Source organism: Cupressus sempervirens, chromosome 5, assembly GCF_028749045.1.
Source record: "Cupressus sempervirens isolate cs-2001-9-10 chromosome 5, ASM2874904v1, whole genome shotgun sequence".
NCBI classification, from domain to species: Eukaryota; Viridiplantae; Streptophyta; class Pinopsida; order Cupressales; family Cupressaceae; genus Cupressus; species Cupressus sempervirens.
The window spans coordinates 932240894-932250580 of NC_143122.1; the positions used below are offsets into that span (position 1 = coordinate 932240894).

The window sequence follows — 9687 nt, forward strand, 5'->3', positions numbered from 1 at the left end:
TCCTCATTTGTGAAAATCAACCATTCATGGGTGTTGAATCAAGTTTTCCAAGTATGGAATTGTATGGATTAGTGATGTTCCATTAGTATTATCTTTGTGTCACAATGTAGAAGTTTGGGTGTATGATCTATCCTTTTGGATTGATATTAGCATTGTGCTTGTTGTGCCCTAACCTCTGCATCATCATCCTCTCCCAAACCTACAATGCCAATAATTCCCATTCATCATTTGCAACCATAAGGATATTTGCAAATGTCTCATCCTCAACTTCCTCTACTAGGTCCTATACTAGTTCTTCTCTAACAAAGGTAGTATGTACATTCCTGTCTATTGTTCTGGAAAGAGTTCTATGAGCTCTAGGTGATTCCTTTGCACTCTTGTTATCCTCTTGTTTTGGATTCTATCTATCACGTAGAGTCATGCACTTAACCATGGTGGTGAGTGTCTACAAAGCATGAGCCATTTGCTCTTGTCTTATAACCATCACTCTTTAAAATTCCCTTATTTCTTGATCCTCACTCCTATTGTCTCTTAGTGGGCTACACTCTTTCCTATCACCCATGGTATTTGGCTGCCTATAAAAATCTTGTTCTCTTTCAAATAAAGCTTGCCTATGAGTGGAAAATCTATGAGAGCCAACCCCATGTGGCTACATGTGATTGCTAAACCCTTAGGATGGTAGGATTTAGCTCTGATACCAATGTAATAATCCCAACAGGTTATAACTTCTTCACACACCAAAATCTTCTCTAGTTTAGTTGTTCAACATTTTGTCAACACTTTTCAAGCAAGCTCTGATACCAACGTAATATCCTCTTACAAGGAACTAATATGCAAGTGCAATTTGTTAGAGTAAATTATTATTATTTATGCTTTACTTAAGTTTACTTAGGTTAAATGCATTTAGTTATTAGTTGTCATCTAGGAGTTGTTGACAACATGGGAGTTTGTTCCTACCTAGTCATACTTATTTTCTCACCTACGTGGAGGATAATCCACCTTTTGAGGACATATGCTTAGTTGTCAACCTTATCTCATAGAGCTTTCTAGCTTGTTCTAGAAGCTTCCTAGAGGCCTTTATAAATAGGCTCTCCCATTGCATTTTTGTACAACAATTTCATTTTTAATTGTTACAATATAATTTCTCTCACTTTGTTGAGTTTCTCCAAGCCCTTCCTTTTCTTCTTTGATTTCTCTTCAGTAGGTTATTTGCATGCAGGTAATCTTGGTGAGCTGTGAAGTTGGTTTTCATCAACTTCTACATGGTATCAAAGCCTCCCTCTTGCTTCTTGATTTGAAGGATTTTTGAAACTATGATTCGGAGACACAAACCCTACTTTGTTTGTGACTTTTTCTTCAATCATGAGGAAGAGCATTTTTTCGAGGCACTTTGGGCCTAAGCAGCTGTTGTCACTACACTCAAAAGGTATGTTATAGTTAGAATTCATATATAATTTTTGATTCTTGGGTATAGTAGTGTCAAGAAATTTCTTTTTGCTCCTAGAAGGTCATACAGATGTATTTATTACAAAAAAAATTAAAAATCACATTTGGGTAGTTGTAGTAGCTACTCCACCTAGCAGCCACCATAGCTCCACCCCAGCACTACTGCAACACCTCCCACACTTGGCTTGACTATCGATCCATAGGCAGTGTAGCTGCAACATAGCTGAAACTCGGTCGCTGCTCGAAAACCACCGTCGCCCAATTGACCTACCACACTCGTCCACGGTGCTACCCCTATCCACAACTTTGTCGCCACCTTCACTAGTAGAAACCTCACCCAACTACCCCTATGACCACCATTATCTCTCCTGGACACTTGGCACCTTCTACACATGCCACATGGCATGCGTGCCACATCAACACCTACCACATGGTCGTTCCACATCATCAAGGCTGGACTATACTGCCATGTGGAAAACATGTTGTAGTCCTTTTTTCCCTTGACAACCTCCAAGTCTTCAATTTTAGGCCATTGAAATGCTAACATTAGCATGATGTTAGCATTGCATTAGCACTCCTACATCCTCTTTAGGTCCCTTTTTGACCTACTCATGGTTTTTTGGCCATAACTTGAGCATATGGAGGCCTTTTTTTGATCCAAAAGAAGCACCAAAAAGTTGGTTCTGAGATAGAGACATTGGTGTAGGTATTTTTTGATTTTGATGCAGTTTGGTTGCCTATTTTTGTAGTCAAAATTAGGTGTTCTATTTTTTACTTTAGCAGGCATATCTTGTGCATCCCATCTCCATTTTTTGAAAATGTTATATTTTTGGAAAACTGGTTCTATCATCTTTTCAGAAATGCTATAATTTCTTTCAAATTTTTCCCTATGCTCTTTCTATCATGCTTTTTTCTTTTCTACACTATGGTGGATATCTTGGGTGTTCGAGGTCTGAGGATCGTTTTAATGGCATAGGATCTTTTCTTTTGAGCTATACTTTCTATTTTATCATCTTTTTTCCTTTTCTAATCATTGTTGATATCATTTGTAAGCATTTTTATGAGAACACACTGAGATAAAGTTCCACTCTTACATTTTGGGATCTTGAATGTTGTTTTGAGATAGTTGTACTTGCACTATATTATAAAGTTCCATGGCGGGGGGTGTGGGGTGGGTGGGTTAGTTGTATGCCATTTTTTGCCCTCTTCCCTTGTCAAGTGAGTGTCCCTTCCATGACATTAGCCCCATGATGTGTCAAGTGAAACATGCCTTTATATGTGTTTGTACATCTTCCTCTCTCTTGTTGTTCTTGGTTCTTTCTACAAAGTACTTTTGGCCTACTTTCTTAGTTGCCTATCACGTCACCCTATCTACATTAAGGGGGGGTTCTTCTGTTGTTTCTTATACTTCCTTAGTTTGGTGATTCATTGGAGTAAGCTATGTATTCAATTTTTGATCCTATATTCTAGGTGATTGTAGTGGCTGGCTACATATGCATTTTGATGAGATGGATCATCTACCATATGGACACTCTTGGTTTGCAACCCTCTATTTTCATGGAGGTTCTTCAGATCAGCAATTTCTTTTTTATAGAGTTTGTGGCTTCTTCATGCTTCAATTATGTTCTTCATGATCTTCTCTTTGTTCTTATTTTTTGGGACATTCCTCTAGTTCGAGGCTTCTTTAGTCATTCACTAGGTTTTTTGCTATCTCTTTTTGGAGAGGGGTTTTTCCCACTGCGTTTTCTCCTTTGTCTCCAGTTTATAGAGATTGCACTGCATTTGTTTGCATTTGTACATGGGTACCTAACATGCTCTTGTTGTTGGGACCCATTTTGCATTTCATCTTAGCTTTTGTAAGCTTAAGTGTGTTCCCCTAAGTTGCACTTAAGGGGGGGGTGTTAGAGTAAATTATTATTAGTTATGCTTTACTTAAGTTTACTTAGGTTATGTTACTTAGGATTTTGGAACCCTAGGTATTTCTGCTCTTAACTACAATGTGAGAGATTAGAAACCTATAAGACTTATAAATTATTTTGCATTTATATTATTTAATGAATTAATGAATTAAATATTTTAAATGCAAAGTCATTAAATATTAAACCATTTCTCTAATTTCTCATATGATTAATTCAATAACAAATTTATTATTATTATTATATGAGGGTGAAAGTAAAAGAGTTAATTGGGTAAGTTGATGGAGTAGATTATATTTGAAAAAGAATGTTAAGATAATTAATTCTTTTAAAGAATTAATTATTATTATTTTAATTTGCATTAGTTAGGGTATATTGGAAAGTTCAAATATAATTAATTCTTGAAAATAATTAATTATCACTGTAATGGGAAAAATGGATTCACCAAGAAGAAGTTGGGGTAGTTGAACGTCTTTAAAAATGTATTTAATGGTGGAAAAGGGATGAGAACATTTCTTGTTCTTCTCGTGTTAGGAAAAATCTTTGCACATTTTTCAAGACAAGAGAGGGCATTTTGAGTTAAAAAAAATTGTAACAGAGAGAGGAGGGTAATTTGTTTATCTTTCTACAATTTGATTGTATTAGCAGGGACAAAATGATTCTATAGTTATTTTGTTACGTTTCTTTGCAATAAAGAGAAATATACCAGATCAGATCTTGAGGTTTGGATGTTTATTTTTCTAATTGAAATCAATTATATAATTTTTTCTTTCTGATTCAAAGGTACAATCTTGCAGTATTATGTTTGTAAATTAGTTGGTTTATGAATTTGTATTTTGCGAATCAATTCATATAGCCCCTTCAATTTTCTCTGCAATATGGAAGACTTGGTAGATAGTCCTATGGCTATTTGTTGGTTTTTCATTCATTACTAACTTATTAATCTGATACTCACATTTGTTCCATGAAAATGGATGAATGTCAAAAAATCCTTTGTGTCTTCAAGTTAAAGACATTATCAATTTCTTACATTCATTGTATATCTTTTACAAGGGAGCTGTACCTCTCAATTCAGAGGAGCGTTATCAATCAATGATAACTCATCCAATTATTAGTACATTTTTTCTTTCTTTTTGGGCATATTGAGTCAAGTTTTGCAATTTATGTGAAGGACAAAACTATGTACTAATAGTTTTTGGTGACTCTACTGGGGAAGAAACCAGGTTCTAGTACTTTTCTTCTCTTAGAAATCTGAAGGTTACCTCCCTAAGGATAGAGGTTGGTGACTCTAATTGATTTTAGTGAAATAATTTTTGTGTTATGGATTTGGTTGCAACCTAGCCATGGGGGGCTCAGATTGGGCCATTTTCTTTATCTCAATACTCAGCCTTATCTAAGAATTCAATAGAATATCTCCCAAAGTTAATTGGAGACAAGACTCAGTATCCAAATGACCACATCAAAGCAGTCATTGTTAAATGTGGTGTTCTTGGTGTGTAAGAAGAAAATGTATTCATCAGGTTGTTTGTTGGAAGCCTCAATGGAAGTGCAACAAATTGGTTCTAGAGTTTACCAGATAATTGCATTACTTGTTGGAATGATCTTGAGGTAAGATTTCTACAAAGATTTATGCCTATGATTGATGTTGCTAAGATGTTATTAAATTTCTTTCAAATCAAGATCAAAGAAGGGGAAGCCATGAGAGATTTTGTTGATAGATTCAATAGAAGTGTTGGTAGGATTCCTCTAGCTAGCCAACCAACTGAAAACAATTAGTTGTTTGTTTTCATTCCTGCTATGCAAAAAAAAATTAAATTCTTGTTTCTATGGTTAACATTACAAAGGTTGCAAGATGCACAAAGGGAGGCTATTAGTTTAGAAGATGACATGATTCTAAGTGGAATGAAGTGTAAAGAAATTTTGTAGGTAGGAACTTCTCTCTATGAACAAAAGAATTATCTAAAGGAAAAGCCTAAACAAAAAGGCTCATTCTTAAAACAATTAAATCAACACCTCCTATTTATCAAGATCTAATAGCTTTCAATGATGAAGATCTCCTAATCCCTCTTATGATTGAAAGCAGTTCCTGTAGTGTAGCTAGAGCCTAGCATCTAAGTGTTGATTATGATGATGAATATGCCTCACAATCAACTAACTTAATGAATGGCCTTGATATATCTCCCACAAAACAAAGCCTGGAGAGTGGAATACCAAATGAAAACTTCTCAGAAGATTTTTCAAATGCAGAATTAAATACTTTCTTTTTTGGGATTGCTATTGATATTTCATCAAATGATGTTAATTAGGAGGGTATGAAAGATCAACATACATAAGAAAATATTGAAGCTGATTATGAATTTTTTTTGTTTGATCATATTAAAATGAATGAAGAGTCTTTTCAACCCAAGGCATTCAAAGATATTGAGAAAGATTAGATGGAAGTCAAAGGAAATTCTTTTTCCTCCAGACCAATTCCATGCACACAACTTGAATTAGAAGTGTTCAAGTTGGACTATGAGGATGGGTTGATGGATTTTGGTCCTATGTTGGAATCTTTTTGTTTTAAGATAGACTTCATAAACAAATTCTTGGAACTTGAATCTTTGAAGGAGGAAGTTGTAGATTTAAATGAGAACTATGTGGGTGATCACTTCAATAATTTTAGGAAAGACTATCACCATAAGGACTCCATTTTATTTTCCAAGAATCTCATGGAAGATGTCAAGAGTGCTAATAAGAAACAACCTATGCAAGGAGACATTGATGTGCCACAATTGATGAGCTATAATGTTGGTTGGATTCTTAGTTTTAACCTATTGTTTGGAAAGCTTATAGCTATGCAGTTTTTCTTTTCAATGGTTGCTCTCCAATCACTGGGAATGGGCTCACTTGCACACCAACCATTATTTCGCATCAGCACATACTTCTCTCAACTAGTTAATGGTTTTCTTTGAGGAGCTAGGTACATTCTTCTAAGTATGGGCTGCTTGCCTTACTCTTTGTACATAAAGTTTTTGTTGTGGCTAGGTGTGCTTTGTTTTGTTTTCTTTTGTGGTGCTGGTAGTTTTAGTGTTTTTGGTGTTCCCCCACTCAAGCATCTCTCTTTTCTCTCTGTCCTATGACTTTATTTCCCTAATGGCTATTTTCATTAATGGAGTGGATATATTTTTCAACTACATGGGCTCCAAACATTTCACTTCAAGAAATTAGGGTTCATTGAAAAATAAATTATGGTGAGTTGGTATAATGGAATAATATTCATCTTAGTCAACAATGGAATATGTGGACAGTAATATTAACATTCAAGGGTTTCACTCAACAACACTTTAAAGGCTAAATGTGTGGGTAAATATTCGATGCCAGACTATCTTTGGAAAAAGGAATATATCCATTGGTTGGAGACTTGGAAGCATTGTGTATTACACCATGGGTCACATTTTACCTATAGTTGGTTGCTATCGAGCCTTTTCATTTGATAGTATATAACAGTGGGTCAAAGAAAAAATTTGGAATGGTATGCCTTCTTTATTGAGTATTCATGATTGCAGCCTGTATAGAGCTATATAAAATTTGGAAGGGTGGATAGGTATACCTAATTTATCAAGTGTATATGGGGAGATTCATTTTGGCCATCAAACATTAGAATCTATGTTGCTAAGTCAAATAGTTCCTCATCAAGGAAATCCAAAATGTGATTAATAGAAGATAGTGAACCCTATTAAGGTATTGGTCTGAAATTTTCATGCTTAAAAGCTACAATCATGGGCCATAGAGGTTTCTTGAAGGCAATGTGATTCCAATCTATAAAGTTTGACACTTCTTCTCCACCCAAGAAAGAGAAATAAGTAAAGGAATAACCTACAAGCTTACAGCTGATAATTTTTTCTAGTGTCACCATAAAATATGAACCCTAATCTATGAGTAAATGTGATGACAGGTAGTGGAGGCCCAATCACTCTAGAAGACCTTTTAATAGTTTATCCAACTACATTTGCTTAGGAAGTTCCACATATTCGAGGCATTTTGTCACCATTGTTAACATCAGGAACTGGAAATCTTGAAAGCACTCCATTAGGGAATAGCTCTAAATTTCAAAATTATGTTTGTACTATCAAACCACTCCTTCAAGCACTCCAAATGCTAAAAGTCCAAATTCTCAGACTAGTTCTCTATTAGTGGTAGTTGTGAATTGCAAAAATCCAAGTCTTCGAGTCACTCCACTATCTAGGATTGATGGAAGTTTTTCTTCAAAAATTAGTTCAAGATCATGAAATCTCATGCTTAAAATGTACTAACCCTAATTAGGGCCTCTTTGATTCTCATGATAGTTTTTCCGTATTTGATTCTATGAATACCACCAGTGATGCGGGTCATAACAAAGGCATTACTTTTGATGATAATGATCCATTTTCTAGACTTGAACACTACTATTGAATTAGGAGTCAATTTAGAGAATGCTTCCATGTGAAATCTGCACTAGGGTTAGAAAAACTAACTAATTCATTGGAGTTACAGATCACCATGGCCATTGGCAAGCCAATATATGGCTTAAGAATCATAGATGTCAAATAAATCTTGGTCAATATTTTATCCCCAAGGCTACAACAAGGTCTTTGGACAAAGCTTATGCTAGTTGCACATGAATGAGCACAAATGAGGTTAAATTATCCAGAAATAAATTATGATAGGAGGATAATAGAAGAGTGGAGAAAGGTTGATCTTAATTTTTTTGAACACCATCTATCCCAAGGAAGTAAGGCTTCACATGTTATTTAGCCAGGGGATATTATTAACTATACTTTTTTTACCTTGCCTCCTTTGAGAGCCGACCTAGAGGATATTCCACTAGATATTGTATACGAAGATGATCATGTTATTGTCATAAAAAAACCAATTCATATGGTTGTCCATCTATCTCCTGGTAATGCTCATGGTACACTTGTGAATGGAGTCCATCATTGTGGGATTCCATTAGCAAGATGCTCAAATAAGCCTAATACATATGAAATTGAAGAAGATGGTGATACATAGCTTCAGATCCATCCTCTAGATTATGATGATGGACACTCAATTTTATCATCTATGAATATTGCATCCATGATATGACCAGTAATTGTGCATAGGTTGGATAAAGGAACAAGTGGCATGCTTGTTGTAACTAAGGATGAAAATGTTCATGCCTAGTTATCTGATCAATTTAAAAAACACATTGTTCATAAAAGATATATTAGCCTTACATGTGGTGTTCCTCATTCAAGTAATGGTTATATTGAGATCTCCATTGGCTGTGATTTAAATAACCAAATTCGGATGGCTTTAGTTCAAAATCCAACTCCCAATAGGAGGGCACACCTTACTACCGGTAGGTACAATATGATTGAAGTTTTTGGTGGAGGTGGTGCTACACTTTTAGAATGGCAATTGGAGACTAGGAAAATGCATCAGATAAGAGTTCATGCTCAATACCTTGGTTATTCGCTTCTTGGGGATGATCTGTATGGAGGAACTGTGGGTATGGCATTATCTTGGTTAAAATCAAAAGTCACTTCAAAATATCCTAGTTGGCTTTCAAAATTAATTTCTAATCTACAATGACCTTGTCTCCATGCCTTGACTCTTGGCTTTGAACATCCTCAAACTGGAAAAGAAATGAAGTTCTCATGTGCCCCTCCACTTGATTTTATGGATGAAAATATAGTCTAGATGATCACACTTTTGAATGTTTGAAGCTTTCACATTGACAAGCCCATTATTTATTTAATCTATGGGATGGTCTTGCATAAAGTTAAGTAGGGATATCCTTTACTAAAGATGCAAATTTTGATGAAATGGTGGATATGCCTCTGTACATTTTAGATGTGTTTCATGCATCATTTGTGGAAGTGATGAGGTGTATGATGCATTGTGACAAATTATTTCAAGGCCTGAATTTCTCTAAAGTGATGCTACTACATACATTGCAATATTCATTCAAATGGTAAGGAAAATAATGACTCTATACCCAATGAACAACACTGGACACCAACAGACAAAGATTTTGGAGTTCTCTGCATTCTGGCATAGAATGCAACCCCCAGAGAGAGCCATTATTACCTAGGCTTTTGGAACCCTAGGTATTTCCCCTTTTAACTACAATGTGAGAGATTAGAAACCTATAAGACTTATAAATTATTTTGCATTTATATTATTTAACGAATTAAATATTTTAAATGCAAAGTCATTAAATATTAAACCATTTCTCTAATTTCTCATATGATTAATTCTATAATGAATTTATTATTATTATAATATGAGGGTGAAAGTAAAAGAGTTAATTGGGTAAGTT

The 9687-nt window shown here is 35.0% G+C and overlaps 1 pseudogene; it reads left to right on the forward strand.

Moving 5' to 3' along the window:
• Window positions 1–8015: 8015 nt before the first annotated feature.
• On the forward strand, window positions 8016–9065 carry LOC149559011 (RNA pseudouridine synthase 2, chloroplastic pseudogene; annotated as a pseudogene).
• Window positions 9066–9687: the final 622 nt, after the last annotated feature.